At 45.2% G+C, this 16383-nt stretch overlaps 1 protein-coding gene across 1 annotated transcript in view; it reads right to left on the bottom strand.

Annotated features, from left to right (window-relative positions):
• The window catches only part of GPR39 (G protein-coupled receptor 39), a 200139-nt gene that overhangs the window by 171900 nt on the left and 11856 nt on the right, over nt 1–16383 (bottom strand). The gene's annotated exons all lie outside the window — the stretch shown is intronic.

Below are 16383 nucleotides of genomic sequence, written 5' to 3'. Positions count from 1 at the left end.
CCATTATATCATAAAATTTGACCTAAAAGAAATATGACAACTCTGATACGTACCTTTATTAGTGAACCTTGATAGCCAAATCAGTTTCCTGGCCAAGTTGAAATCAGCAGGGCTTTTTGTTTTGTTTAAAAAAATTCTTTTTAATGCTTATTTATTTTTGAGAGAGAGAGACAGAGGGAAAGTGGGGGAAGGGTAGAGAGAGGGGGAGACACAGAATCGGAAGTAGGCACCAGGTTCTGAGAGCTGTCAGCTCAGGGCCGGATGTGGGGCTCAAACTCACAAACCGAGAGATCATGACCTGAGTTGAAGTCGGGAGTTTAACTAACTGAGCCACCCAGGTGCCCCAAATCAGCAGGGTTTTTTTTTTTAATTTTTTTTTCAATGTTTTTTATTTATTTTTGGGACAGAGAGAGACAGAGCATGAACGGGGGAGGGGCAGAGAGAGAGGGAGACACAGAATCGGAAACAGGCTCCAGGCTCCGAGCCATCAGCCCAGAGCCTGACGCGGGGCTCGAACTCACGGACCGCGAGATCGTGACCTGGCTGAAGTCGGACGCTTAACCGACTGCGCCACCCAGGCGCCCCCAGCAGGGGTTTTAAGGAGTGACTGGGAAGCCACAGGGCTAATAAAAACTCAAAACTCTATAAGGGATATGAACTAGTCCCCTCTTTTACTCTCACATTTCCATCTAACAAAAAAGAGATCTAAAATCATCCCACCGTATTATGCAGATTCTAAAAATGGAAATTGTGGGGACCACAGGAACACAGTAAAAATATATGATAACATATAACACAAACAAAGAAAATATAAATAACATGCACATGCTGATTGGAATAATGCAATCATGTGTGTGTGTGTGTGTGTGTGTGTGTGTGTGTGTGTGTGTGTGTTAATACATCACAATGAAACCAATGTGTCAGGATGATGAATCAAGAATGATTTTCAAATGACAGTTTTATCATTTATCTTTTTAGGATTTTTTAATGTTTATTTGTTTTTTAGAGAGAGAGAGACAGAGTGTGAGTGGAGGAGGGGCAGAGAGAGAGGAAGAGACAGAATCCGAAGCAGGCTCCAGGCTCAGCGCTGTCAGCACAGAGCCCGATGTGGGGCTCGAACCCACAGACTGCGAGATCATGACCTGAGCTGAAGTCAGACGCTTAACTGACTGAGCCACCCAGGTGCCCCGACAGTTTTGTCATTAAAAAAAAATGCAGTAGTGTCATCCAATTTCAAAAAGGGACTGAGAAGTGGATTGCTGGCATCATTAAACGGACCTGAGAGTTGTAACCCATGAGCTGAGGGCAAGTTATCTGGTTCCCAGTAAGGGAGACATGCCACCCAATGATTTTGTCCTTCTTTAATGAAGACTGACTCAACATTTGCTCACTGGACGCGTCGCGATGTTCCATGTTGCTTCTAATCTGGAAGGGCCCCTGCTACTCTGAACTAAATTACAAGGACAGCAAAAGAAACTGGAGATACGAAGCCATTCTCTCCTCCTTCATGACACTCCCAGCTGATAGCTCTGGGCACTTCATCAATGTACGTCTTTGAAACAATTACCAGGCCTAACAAGTTTTCTAAAGCAACTGCAAAATGCCCTCTCTCTCCATTCCACAAGTAGGCATAATCCAGACTCTAGCAAATGGACGGTTTTTAGCAGCCTCACTAGATCACAGTGTTAGAGGAGCATCTCATAGCCCTACCCACTAGGAACTAAGAGAATTGAACTATTTGCCATGAGATGAGAGAATAATTGAATAGTTTGAGTGATTCTGGCTTGGCGTCAGTCCAAGAGTACAAATGGAAGCCCACATAAATATTTAAGTTACGAGTCAAGCTGCCAAACTATTCAATAAAATGTGTTCTCTCTTCCTTCCTTGACCAATACACCTTCATAAAGATGGTATTTTAAATGTGTTTAAGGTTTTTTTTACAGGGCTGCAAGTTGCAAAATATCAAAGATGAACAAATTTACTGATCATTACACATGTCTGTGTGTTCTGTTAATACTTCAGCAATGCTGAATGAGCATAAATAATTCATAAATTATACATTTGTTTCATACAACTTATGTTCCCTCATTTCAGCAAAAATGCTAATTATGTTGTTAAAAATCAAGTGTTTTACAGAAGAAATGACAGGTGCTGGCAAGGATGTGGAGAAAGGGGAACCCTCTCACAGTGCTGGTGGGAATGCAAACTGGTGCAGCAACTCTGAAAAACAGTGTGGAGGTTCCTCAAAAAGTTAAAAACATAACTACTTTACGATCCAGTAATCACACTGCTAGGTATTCGCTTATGCAAAGGGATGCATGCACGCTGATGTTTATAGCAGCATTACTTACCATAGCCTCTTGGAAGCAGCCCCGTGTTCATCAATAAATGAATGGATAAGAGAGAGGTCAAGAAAATACACATAATATTAAAACACTTAATTTTTTTTTAAGTTTTTCTTTTAATTCCAGCTAGTCAACACAGTGTTTTATTAGTTTCAGGTGTAGTGACTCAACAATTCCACACAACACCTGATGCTCATCACAAGTGCCTTCCTTAATCCCCATCCCCCACCCACCTACCTCCCCTCTGGTAACCATCAGTTTGTTCTCTATAGTTAAGAGTCTATTTCTTGTTTTGCCTCTCTCTTTCCTTTCTTCCTCTTTGCTCATTTGTTTTGTTTCCTAAATTCCACATATGAGTGAAATCACATGGTATTTGTCCTTCTCTGGCTTATTTTGGTTAGCATTATACTCTCTAGCCCCATCCATAATGTTGCAGTTAGCAAGATTTCACTTTTTATGGATGAATAATATTCCGTTACATATATCTCACATCTTTACCCATTCATCTAACGATGGATACTTGGGCTGCTTCCATAATTCAGATGTTGTAGATAATGCTGCTATAAATATCAGGGTGCATGTATCCCTTTGAATTAGTCTTTTTGTATTCTTTGGGTAAACACCTAGTAGTGTGATTGCTGGATCATGGAGCTGGGTGTTCTGTTTTTAACTTTTTGAGGAACCTCCGTACTGTTCCCCGGAATGGCTGCACCAGTTTGCATTCCCACCATTGTATGCAAGATGGTTCATTTTTCTCCACATCCTCACCAACACTTGGTTCTTGTGTTTTTGATTTTAGCCATTCTGACAGGTGTAAGAGGGATATCTTATTGCAGTTTTGATCTGCATTTTCTTGATGATGAGTAATGCTGGGCATGTTTTCATGTGTCTGGCCATCTGTATGTCTTCTTTGGCATATTGATGATTTTAAATAAAAGTTACTTAAGAAACAGTCAGCACAAGGACACCCAAACCCTCCTCTGTCCCCTGAAAGCAGGAAACAAACCTCCCATATGAAAAATACCTTCCCTACACTGACAAGTAAAAAGACAGAGATAGGGACTCTAAAACTAAGAAATCTGTAAAACACCAAACCTTGTCACTTTTTCACTAATCTACTACCTCAGCCCAAATTCCACTTAGAATTCCTTACTAACTAAATTTCCCAAACACCTGTTTTCCTTCTCTTGTAAATTATCCATAAATTTCTTATCACTTTATGTAAAGCATATAAAAACTGCCTGCCTTGGTCATTTCTTTTGGTCTCATTTCACTATTAGGGCTCTGTGTGCAAGTGATAAATCTCTGGGTTTTTTTTTCCTCCCATTTACCTGTCTCATGTGAATTTAGTTCTAAGTCCAGCTAGAAGACCCTGAAGGTAGAGGAAGATTTCTCCCTCCCCTACAGTTCTTTTTTTTTTTTTTAATGTTTATTTATTTATTTTGAAAGAGAGCGCACACACACAGGTGAGGGGCAAAGAGAGAGGGGGAGAGAGGCAGAGCCTGACGTGGGGCTTGATCTCATGAACCATGACATCATGACCTGAGCAGAAATCAACAGTCAGAAGTTTAACTGCCTGAGCCACCCAGACACCCTCCCCTGCCTTTCTTAGTTACCATATGCAACCGTTGGGGATCCAGGAGTACCTCTGCTACCACAAATTGGAAGATAAAGAGAAGCAAGAAAATGGGCGGTCAGCACTACGAGAAAATCAGTATTCATCACGCAAAAATCCACTGCATCTGTTCTATATGAGAGGAGAAATTTGACAAGATAATTAATTTGTTTTTTCCTCTTACTTAAACACTTCTGCCACTCAAATCTTCCCTGCACTCCAAAGCAGCGTCTGACTCTTGCAGTGGTAAAACCCAAAAACCTTCACAGCACTCACACAGGCTCACCTGCTTTCAAGGACACAGGGCAAGAGCTGAGGGAAAGCATTTCCCTGGGACCTGAGCCGTGGTAATCGTGGTCGAGAGAGCACATGTTTAAAGTGATGGGTCATGAAACAGGTTCTAAGTGGCAGAGTGTCTGTGTTTACTGAGTTTGTGTGTATATTTGTGATTCTAAAGCACAGCCCCAGGGCTGGAGCCCCTCAGACCCACACACAAAGACCAAAGTGCAGAATTTCCATGCCCCTGAGACATGGAGTGAGTTTGACATGACATCTGGGAATCAACACTGGTCTCGATGGGCTCCTGTCACCAAGGGCCTCCAAGGACCCACACTGAGCGCAATTTTAGTGTTTTCACAATTTGTAGTTTTCTGTTTATTTCTTCTACCCACCCATTTTGCCTGCTTTCTGAATGAACAATCACAAGATCTGTTCCTGCAGGAAGGGAAACATGGTTGCACTTACTGAAAGAAGGTAATTTGATTTCCAGTGTGGGACCTTTGTGACTTCAAGAGCAATTGGGGCCACACTGGCCTTTTGCCTTTACACTGATTTTAGGGCCTAGTCTCCAAAAAGGAGATAACTCCACCACGAAGGAGAAACACCCTGGTAGCAGGTATGATGGGGACTGAAGCAAAATACTATCAAGAGCAGGTACAAATTCATTCATGAGCTTGAGTCAGAGCAAAGGGTAAATGATCCTCTCTGCCTGAAGAGTCTCTTTCCAGGTCCAGACCTGGAGAATCTGAGTCTTAGCTCATTAAGACACAGAAAATTCCCTTTGGCAGGGAGGGTACTGACATCCCCCTAAAGTCATAGTCACATGTAAATTCAAATGAAATGAATTGACTTCCTTCCAACACCTAGCACAATGGATGAACTGAAGAAATGGAAGCTTGGAGCTGATGAAGAAGAGGAAGAAAATGAGGCAATTCAGGTGTATTAACTCCTCCATGTATCAGAGCCCACCCTGGTACCCCTACACAGCTCCCTCAGTGTAAAGCACCAACCCCAGCATTTCACCACATTGGTTTCTTAAGGACAGTTATCTCCCCCACTTGAAGGACATTGCAAAGCTTATTCTTCCTGGTATTCTCAGTTCCTTCTATGGTAGGTATTCAATAAATATTTTCTGTCTAAAAAAAAGTGCATTCATGCACAAAAAGAAGGTCTCAACTGGCAAATGAGTCCAGTTTTTAAACCAAGGCTTTATAAACTAACTTGTGGAATGCCACATATTTGCAAGGAGGGAACTGCCTGCCTGACCACCATACCACACAGGGTCTAGCTTCCAAGTCACTTATATACACTTCTCATTTCTAGTACTGGAAGCTGCTGGGTAGAACTGGGGGTGGGGGTGGGGGTTGGAGGGCAGGCAGTATTCCCGTCACTTTGAGGTCCAGAGTAGAGGTTATCAAGAAATGGGAACACTGTACTTATTTTTGGAAAGAATCAAGAAATGAAGAATAGTGATAATCACTCAAGACAGGCTTATTACAAGCTAAAGATGAGCCTGCCTGGGCTTTTAATTGAAATAGTAATGGCTGTTTGCTGAGGCCTTCACTCACATAGACAAAAGGCAGAGAGCAGAGTGTCCTTCAGGGGGACAAAGAGGGCAGAGCCAGACGGACCGTCAATTCTGAGCACTCCCATGCCCTATGGTTGCTGAAAACCCACCCTATCCAGGGCATGAGTGCCTCTCATCTCCATTCTGGTCCCAGCCAGACACTTTCATCTCTGTCTCTCTAATGACAGACCTACGATTATTTCTTTTAAACCCCAATGACTGAAAAGATTTCAAACCCGAATATGCTCTACAGTACTTAAGCTGTGATCACTATTAATCCCTTCCTCACCATTGACCTGACATCAGTCACCATTAAACTCTGTTAACTGGTAGATCTCTTTCTTGTGCCCATCAAGCCATTAATCCAAGTACCGGGCTGGCATTTACTTGCCTACTTCTGGAACTCACATTAATGTCAAGGGCATCTCCACTTGCTATTCCCCTTCCCTCTACCAATCTCTCACCCAGCTCACCACGCTCCTCCCCTCAGAAGCCAGGCAGGCCTCTCAGCTCACACCCCCAGCGAGGGGCAGAAAGAAAACTGGAGCCCAGAAACCCACGCTCCTCACTCAGCAACCCCTTGGCCCTGTCTAGCCAAGAACCACAGCTCAGCCTATTGTGGAGCAGGTGGAAGTAGCTTTACAGAACTTTCTGTTACAATACTACTCGCTGTAATTAGCCACTGCCAGAAAACGATCACCAGCCCTTCACCTCACATTTCTTCCAGAGATGGCAGCAGCAATAGAACTCTGTCCTTTGGAGAAGGCTGGGGTTTGTGACTTGCCATCAGCATTGTGGGTCTTGGAGCTGTTTCCCTACAAGTAAGCCTGAGCCTCAGGGACCCGCCTGCTGGGGTTCTATAGTCACAAGCTGCTGGGGTGGGAAGGTGCCATGTTTTGGTGCAGCCCCCAAACCTTGACCATGCATCCTGAGCTCCCATTCCTTCCTAGACAAACGTGTGAAACAGCCTGATGCAGCTGAACAGGGCTGCCCGCGGCAAGCTGGAGGCAGCTCGTGCTATCTGGTGGTAGTCAAGTTCTTTAACAAATGCACAAATAAACACTGGGCCCAACAAACAAAGCTTATCCTGGCCACCTCTCGTCTCTACACTGTGTTTTGTGAGATGTGCTTCAGGACTCGGAAAAATGGATGAACACTCTGTGTTCCCTGGAATTAAAAAAAAAAAATCACTTCTCTCTTCAGAGCCTTCTAAGCCTGTATCAGAATGAAACCACTTCAGGAATGAGCCCCCAAACAATCATCAGAAGCAAATTGAAGTGTTTCTCCCAAAAGCATCCCTTTTATGGAAGGCGTTCAATCAGGATGTTTCTTCAACTTTCTGTTCTAAGTGGTGGCTTTTTCTATATGGAAAAGACAAGGACAATCTCAGACCCATCCAAAGGTATCTAATCTTCCTGTAACAAAAGTCCCACCATTGTCAAGTATAGCCGTGTCTGAGCCACCTGCACAGGACAACTCTCTATTTTCAACAGAGCTGTTAAAGTAATCTGTCCTCCTTCACCGCCATTTGCTAAAAGCCCCTTGGCATATTGTCTCAGTGTGTCTGAAAGGCCATTTCTATCCACAATACTTTTATTTTGAGCCGCACATTAGCTTGTCATCAAGATGCCATTAGTAAAACACACACACACACACACACACACACACACACACACACACACACACCAAGTACCCACTCACCTTTGGTTTTCTCTTGATTTTTAAAATAAATGATGGGCCTGACTACATTATGATTTTCCAGGTTGAACTTCTTGTTTAAGATCAAATTTCACATTGCCTTCTTATTACAAATGGCCAGGTGAAGCATGAAGAGAAATCATGTTTGCAATTTGGCCTCCCAGGTTATTTATGTTGGAAAACTGGAAAGTTGTATCACGGGGGAATATTCTTATGAATGTTATTATAAATGGCATCACGGCTGTAGCCCAGCATTTTGGCATTTGGCACTAATCACTGATGTGCCACACGTCAAAAGAACTAAATATATACATGCTCAGTGCTACATATTAATGTGCCATGAGACAAAAGCAGGGGAATTCCTGACAGCCGTGCTGTGAGAAAATGAGCAATTACGTGCATATTTCCCCCTTCTCTCCAGTGCCCTTAGGTTGTGACAGAAGGACAGGAAGAATGAGTAAAGGGTGATTCAGAACTAAGTAAGGCCTTCAACATAAAACAACGATCATGCACTTTGGGGCCTAAGGCACAAGTTGGCCAACTTCTTTAAAGGGCCAGGTGGTACATATTTTAGCCTTTATAGGGCCACATAGTTGCTGTCACACATTCCTCCTTATTTTTCCCTACAGTTCTTTAAAAATGTAAAATTCAGGCTTATATTATAGGTCATGAACTACCAATAACAGATCTTGCCCATGGGTTCGTTGAACCCTGGCCTCAGCAAATTACGTGGTTGTGTGCTAGTGACCTCGGGCCAAGAGGGCACGTAGAACTCCAGAAGGAGCCCAGGATCCTCTTACTTGAGTCGGAGTTATGATCTGATTAGACATAAGCATGAATCAAACACGACTGGTCGGACCTGGCATATCTCTGTCCACCCCTCGAGTGCAGCCACGATCCTTCTGGCCAGAAACTGAAAATGCTCCTTCAGATTCAGCTCAAATGCTGCCTCCTCCAAGAAGTCTTCACGGACTATTACAGCATGCCCATTCCCTACTCCTGCCACATACCAGGTTCTCAGTATGTGGCAATACCGCTTGTGACAAAGGCTGCTCCCCTCCTCCTAACACTTTATGCTCTACCAAACGCTTCCCTGTTCTCTCACTCAAACTTCGATTGTAGCCAGAGGAGAGAGGCTCTGAAAAGGCAAGCGTGTCATCCAAGGTCTCATTACTAGGAGGAGCCAAGCAGGACTTGAATCTGAGGCTCTCTGGCTCCCCTCACCTCTCAGCTGCCTCTGGTTCTCCCTTCCCCTGTCTGTCTGCCTTCCTGAGGGCTTGCAATTTCCTTTCAAGTCAGGACCCCTCCCAGACAGAGCCTGAGAAGTACGGGCCCAGCACATACTGGCTGCTCTGTGAAGACCTCGGTTTAATTTCGAGCTGAAGCCCAGGCACGCAGGCTGAGAAGACACTAAAGACCCTTACAGTGCAAGGCAGGAGACAACAGTGAGGTGGCCCCTGCTCACGCCCACCCACCCACAGGTCCAGGTACACTCCTGCAGACACAAAACAGTCATCCCCGGAGGCGACGCTGTGGGAGCAGCGCTGGGGCCACCCCTCACGCTTTCTGGCCTTCTCCGAGCCCCCACGCCCCCGCCACACACACCACGCGTCTCCCTTCCCAAGCTTGTTTCCACGAGCATGCACCAGGTGTAGGGTATAGTGCAAAGCTTTTCGAAGTGTGGCTCAAGTCTTACCCGTGACCATAAGGTGACGGGTGGCTCAGGCTGGCATTTTTATTAACGAAATGAATAGAAAATACCAAACTGCGTTTCACATTGTCAAAGGTGGGTGAATACTGTCCAGTGAAAGTTCCATTTGCTGTGTGTGCAAGTGTATCCATGTGCAACTGTGTACTGTTTGCAGTATAAAAGCCCATGCAACTTTGTTTTACAGTTTGTTTGTTTGTTTGTTTGTGTGTTTGTTTTGAGAGAGAGAGAGAACATGAGCAGGGGAGGGGCAGAGAGAGGAGAGAGAGAATCCCAAGCAGACTCCGTGCTGTCAGCACAGAGCCCCATTCGGGGTTCCATCCCACCAACTGCAAGATCATGACCTGAGCCAAAATCAAGAGTCTGACGCTTAACAGGCTAAGCCACCCAGCCGCTCCCAAAGAACTCTTAAGGAAGTGGGAACACCACAGGCTCTGGGGCCTGTCTCCCAGGGTCAAACCCACCTCTGCCCCTTAATTGCTGTGTGACCTTAGGCAGGTTCCTTAACCTCCCTGCATTTCAAGTTGCTTTTTCTGTAAATTATTATACCCACCTCACAGGGTCTTTGTGGAAATTCAATGAGTATACAAAGGGCTGTTACAATACCTGGCACATAGCGGCTCCTGGGTGATAGTCAGTTGAGTGTCAGTCTCTTGAACTTTGCTCAGGTCGTGATCACAGGGTTATGAGTTTAAGACCCTCATTGACCATCACATTGTGCCTGAAGACTTCTTTAAAAAAAAAAAAAAAAAAAAAAAAAAGGAACACCTGGTACAAAGCGAGTACTCAAAAGACCACAAAGTTAGCTAACAGGATTAGCACACACAAGCATCCACATCACACTGCTGAGGGATGTGGGGTATTATCCCATTTGACAGATAGAAGTGAGGCCAGGAGAGATGTGTAAAGCAGAGAGCCAAACCTGCACTCAGAGTTTCCACCTCTTCTCTACCCACAAGGCAGCATTATCCCCTATCACCAGAATTCCTTCCAGCCCAGGGGGCTCTTTACTAAGTTGAATATAATTGCAAATGTTACCTGCTACCAACATCCCACCATTTTGTGATAAGGATTGATGAGACACTGTCTGGAAAGTGCTCAGAGCGCCGTGCAGACAAGTGCAATATAAATTCAAAATGTCATTTTAACGTTCTCATTATTATTATTAGAATGGGCGAAATGGAGAGAACATGATTTCAGTGCTGCGAGTTTTAATGGGTGTCGGGAATGTGGATTCTGGGAACAATTGGTTACCACACAGCCTACATCTCAGATCAAGTAGCGCAACGTAAGTAATGTCTAAGCCATCAACTTTGTTTATTTCACAATGAAAGTCATCTTTCCCTCCCCGGGGCAGAGGTTTTTTTTCGTGTTTTTGGAAATAAAGTTCAGCTTGATGACACTCTTCCAAAAATTCATTTTGATATATTGATTGCCACGGCCAATAATGCCCTGGCCTTACAGGTGCGTGAAGAAAACATCAGCACATTCATTCATCAACAGCTCCCACCCAGAATGGGCTGCCAGGGCCTGAAGCTGCTCGTGTTCTTCCAGTAACTTACCATGGAGTAAAGGTCAAAGGCAAACAATTTCTTAAGTGTAGGGAGCTTCTGAGCCTAAACCTCTCCAGCCGGGATGAACACACAGCTAGGGCCACCTGAGAATGTTCCAGAAGCTTCTCAAAGCCATCAAGAGTCACTTTTCCTTGGCTGCCACCTTTACTCTGTGGAAGGGAACTGAAAACATTTTTACATTGCATCCAGTAATGCTCTATAGTGGAATGAAACGCAAATGTCCACGCATCTTTACAGTGAAGAGGTGACTTCACAGATTTTCTACTCCATGGAGTGAAGACTAGAACCCAGATCCCCCTTTTGTGTTATTTCTGTGGAGACTCTTCAGACAAACTCCTCAAGTTCACCCCTTTCACCCCCTTCAGGCTTCCTCAAAGAGAAAAGCTGAGATGCACTGAAGAAGATAACACCAGCAGGCTAGCAAGAACTAAAAGAAAGTTCTTTCACGTCCTCAACCAGAATTCTTTCTGCACTTACAACAAGGTCACTCTATTTTACTGAGGACCTACCTCATGCCAGGCTATGCCCTGGAGGCCTCCACATGCTTCCCACTGAAACTCAAATCAACCTTTGAGGTCAGAGTCTGTCCAACCTATGGATGATGCAATTGAAGTTCTGAGCCACTTTGCCTAAGGTCACACCCACTTGTAAGTGATGGAAAGGGGATCGGAACATAGTTCTTTTGTCATGTCCCACAGCATTTCTTCATGGCTCAGGAGACTATGATCACATACCACATTCAATTTATACTTTCTGCAACCCTTTGCCTCCTGTAGTAGACTGAGAAAGGTCCCCCAGAAAGCTGCATCCTAATCCCTAGAGTCTGTGTTACCCGATAAAGAAAAAACATCTTTGCACATGTGATTAAGCTAAGGATCTTCAGCCACAGAGATTATCCTGAATTAAGAGCATGGGCCATAATTCCTCAGATGTACCCATGGGAGAAGGAAAGAAAGAGAGAGAGATGACCCATGCAGAGGAGAAGACAACGTGAAGATTCTGGCCCTGAAGACTGGAGTGAGGCGGCCACAGACAAGGAGGTCAGCAACAACCAAACACTTGGAGGGCCAAGGGAGGGTCTCTCCCTCCCAGTCTCCAGAGGTCGAACGGCCTGTAGGCACCTTTGTTTTAGCCTGGTAAAACAGATTTCAGACTTCTGGCATCCAGAACTGTGAGAGCACACATTTCTGCTGTTTTAAGCCACCAGGTTTGTGGCACTTGGTCACAGGAGCCATGGGAAACTAACACACCACTCTTGCCATCATCACACAACTCAAGATAGAGTACTTGAGCACTTACGGCCCCGTCCTCTGACTGTGAGGGCCACGGGCGCCTTCCTCCTGCCACCTGCTCTCTCTATACAGCACATGTCCGACTCCCCGGAGAGGGCTCAGGGTGCTCGCCCACCCTGGAACCACCACCACGGGGACAGACCGTGAGACTGTGCTTGGGAGGGCAGCCTCCTTGCTTCTCAACTTGCTGGGATAGAAAACAGCAACTGGCCTGGTAATGGAATCTAGCTGATCTAAAATTCAAAGAATAATCAGCATTACAACATGAAACTAAAACATTTTCTAAACCAAATTCCTCACAAGTGGCTTTTTTTCTTTCTTACATACTGCTTTGAATTTCCAGAAGGCAATGAATGCGCCTGTCTTACTCCCTACTTTGCATGGGAAATACACTTGACATCAAAGGTGGGATTTTACATCTGAAACAAGGAGCCTGGCTTAAGGCTGGCCTGGTATTCAGACATAATTGGGAAATTCCCCGAGGAAGCAGAGGGCACAGGTGACCTGGAGACACCACCAGAGACCTTTGTTTTCCAGGTTGAGGTTCAGATAGAAACTGATTTTGTGGTGACGACAAACCACAATCTAATACCTGGTCAGCAACCTGGGTGAATGAGTCAGGTTCCCAGGCAGGAAGCATGCCACATGGATTTGGTATTAACCAGCCTCCCAGCAGCCACATTTAGGAACACAGAGGCTCTGCTGCTAGTCTCTGGGCTGTCCCTCCAGCTGGCTCACACGCTAAGATGACCTGGGCCCTGGGAAACATCCCTAAAGACTCAACAAGGGGCAAGAGGAGGTACAGAGAGATAACCCACAAGAACAGAGTTCAGGAAGTCTATAGGGAGTAAAGAAACGCCACTATGATGATGCTAATCACCGAGCTTCATGAGGCCCTGCAGAGGGGGTCTGTTTTCTGCACCTGTCTCTGTCACTGGCTTTCCTGTGGGGACCACGCCTCTCATCGCATGCAGTCTTGCTGGCACTGTCCACCACGCTGTTCACCAAGGAGCACAGCGAAACCCTGGCCAGTCCAGGAAGAGTCACCTGTGGGAACCTGACCTTGGATGCAGCGACAAGACACAGGAGGATGTCTGAAGCTAGTCTCTCCGTGATGGTGGAGCCTGAGCAGGCTGTCCACGAACTTCTTTCCCCTGGATCCCTGAACAGTCTGGTTCTTTACCCCTTCTTCTGACACTGTGAACTACTCCTTACACTTCCACAAAACTCCTTTTTCCTTCAAGAAGAATCAGAATCAGGTTTTGTGGCTTGCAGCCAAAGAACCTTAGTGCAGCCACCAAAGTGGAGGTCTCTAGGCCCAGCCTGCTTTTCCAAACCCCTCACCCCCAGGTCTCAGTCCTGGCCCCACACGGGAATCACCTACAGAGCTGATATAATACAAATGCCCGGGGACCCATCCCCAAAGGTTTTGAGGGACATGGTTTAACACCACACATGATTCTAATGTGTAGCACGGTTCACAACTACCACCCCTCATAATGCTTCAGGGGCAAACCTGTCCATTCACCATCATTAGAACCCACAGCACAAGGACCACTTCCATACCCACACCCCTCACATCGCCTCCCCTGCCTGCAACACACACCATGGCTGCATTAGTCTTCTTGTACTTCCTCCTGCCGCTCCTCTTCTCTAAAGCCTTCTGTGGCTCCCCATTGCTTCTACTATGTAGCGTGAATCCTTTTCACTAGCTATCAACTTCCTTCCTATTTGACCCCACCTACTTTCCAATCTAGATTCACTATTCACTGCTCCCCTTTGGGCCCCCCACTGCAATCCAATTGTTCTATTACCTATAATCTGGACACGCAGAGTTCTTAGTGCAAACAACAAAGCTCATTCCAGTTTAAACTGGAAATGAAGTCATTGGGGTTTTTTGTTGTTATTGTTGTTATTATTGTTTTTGTTGTTGTTGTTGTTTGTTGTTGTTGTTGTTGTTTTACATAAGCCCTGGGAGGGCCAGAGAATTGGGTATGCAACCAACAATCACATCAGGCTATCCCACCAAAATGTCAATGGAGACCTTTCCACAGAGACACTGCCAACCCCTGGCCTGGGATGCTACCCTTATTTCTTTTGTCTTTGCTCTCTCTAAAAGCAACCTTGCTCTCAATATCACTTTGTCACACACTGGCCCTGTCCCCAAGGAGACTCCATATGGTTGCTGCTCCTTCCCATCACTCTCTTACAAAGGAGCATCTCATGCCAGTGCAGCTGACCGATGTGGCCCAGGCCACATGCTGCACTCTAGCTGCAAGGGATGCTGGGAAAGCAAGTTTCTGACCACCACCTTTGGGAAGCAGGACTCAAAGAGAGGGAAATCCTCCAAACACAAGAAGGATATTCAAAAGCTGCCGGCTAGCCTAAAAGCAAGACAAATGTACCTCTGACTTGGCATTGTGGTTTCTTTCTTCCCATCCCTCACTGCCCATAAAAAGTCCCCCAGCTGGAATACATCTTCTTTTAAGAGCCCATCTTTCTGCTCAGGGAAGCAGCATGCACTTTGGAGTGAGATCCCAGCTCAAATCTCAATGGGTGATGACCTTGAGCAATTCTGAAAAGTGCATATAGTTCTACCCTCATGATGGTGATGTGATATACAGGCTGGCCAGTCCCCGTACTTGGTGCAGCCTTGGAAGCAGAATCCTTGAATCTTCATAGCCCATGAGGAAGGGGAAGCCTTCCCCACACTTTCCTGAAATTGAATTTTCACTATTCTACAATGGAGGCTAGGAGCCAGATTTAACTTTCCTTTTTTTTTTTTTTTTTTTTTTTTTTTATGTTTATTTATTGTTGAGAGAGAGACAGACAGACAGACAGAGAGCGTGAGCAGGGGGAGGGCAGAGAGAGAAGAAGACATAGAATCTGAAGCAGGCTCCAGGATCTGAGCTGTCAGCACAGAGCCCCGCAGGCTCGAACCCATGAACCGTGAGATTATGACCTGAGCCGAAGTCTGATGCTTAACCGACTGAGCCACCCAGGCACCCCATTAAGTTTCTTTTTAAAAACAATGTGAAGTTTCTTGCAGCCAAGTGTCCTGCAGCAAATTCCTACCAGTCACAACTACACTGCAAGGTGTTCATAGTTGTTATTACAAGTGGTGAGGTTAGCCATTCTCAGCTCATCCTTCTCTGTTCCTTTTGAGTTAAAGAATCCCCTTCAAGCATCATAGACGAGGGCTTCTCATACTTTCAATGTGTGGAGCAATCACAGGGTCCTGCTTATAATACAGATTGAAATTCAATCGGTATGGGGTGGGCCCAAAATTCAGTTTATTCTACAATTTCCCAGGTGATGTTGATGCTGCAAATCCATACACCATGCTGTGAATATCAGAATCATAGACAATATCTCTGGGGTGAGTGACGTCCAGTTAATTACCCTATTAAAAATTCCGGAACCAGTTTACTTGATAAATAGCCACTACCCACCCCCCTTCACCAAGGGTATTTTTAGGCTTCCTTCTATAAGGCTCTACCTCTACACCCTGATGCTCCAACTACAGAAATACTAAGTTCCTTGAAGGGGGTAATCAGTACCTTGATCTCTGCGGTCCAAATGATATCATGCACATCTTAGGCTTTCATAAATACTTGAATAAGCCACCAAAATGAAACTCAAAGACCTGATAGGGGCAAGTCAGTCCAGGAAGGCTTCCCAGAGGAAGTAGGTCTTTCAATTGATTCGGTAGTGAGGAAACCCCAAGTCCAAGAAGGAAAACAGCCTGCTTCTGTGTACGTTTCCTTTATCCTCTGGAAAACAACCTTCAATCGCCAAGGCCTCCCATTTGCCTCCCCTGTAGAGACAACTTGAACTTGAGAAACAGTGACAACCCATCAGCTATCCTTTAAATAAACAAAATACGCAGCTGTCATTTCCACACGATATTTAATCCTTCAGAATTACAGCATATAAAAAGTAAACCCATAAATTTCCCAGAAAGCTTTGTTTCTGCTGAGTTTACCGTGTCCTCCAAAGAATAATAATACATAAACTCAACGACCAAATGACTTCAGCTCTGCCCAAACATCCCATGGATAGTGTTTTATTTCTAAGGTAATTTGGATGTTTTTCCCCCCTCACTAGAAAAAGAAGACGGCTTTTCTCTACGAGTTCAATGAACCTCATTGCTCCCAACTGGGCCTGACTCCCATTTCTGCATGCCTCGGGTTTTAAGCCAGTTAGACATTTAACAAGTACAATAGCAATCTGACACTGTACCCTTGCCTCCTGATCCCCATCTGTCAGATTCTGGTAACGCCGCTGCTCTCCAAGTACCCAGCC

This window comes from Felis catus, chromosome C1 (assembly GCF_018350175.1).
Source record: "Felis catus isolate Fca126 chromosome C1, F.catus_Fca126_mat1.0, whole genome shotgun sequence".
Lineage (NCBI taxonomy): Eukaryota > Metazoa > Chordata > Mammalia > Carnivora > Felidae > Felis > Felis catus.
This window is presented reverse-complemented; position numbering and strand designations above follow the sequence as displayed.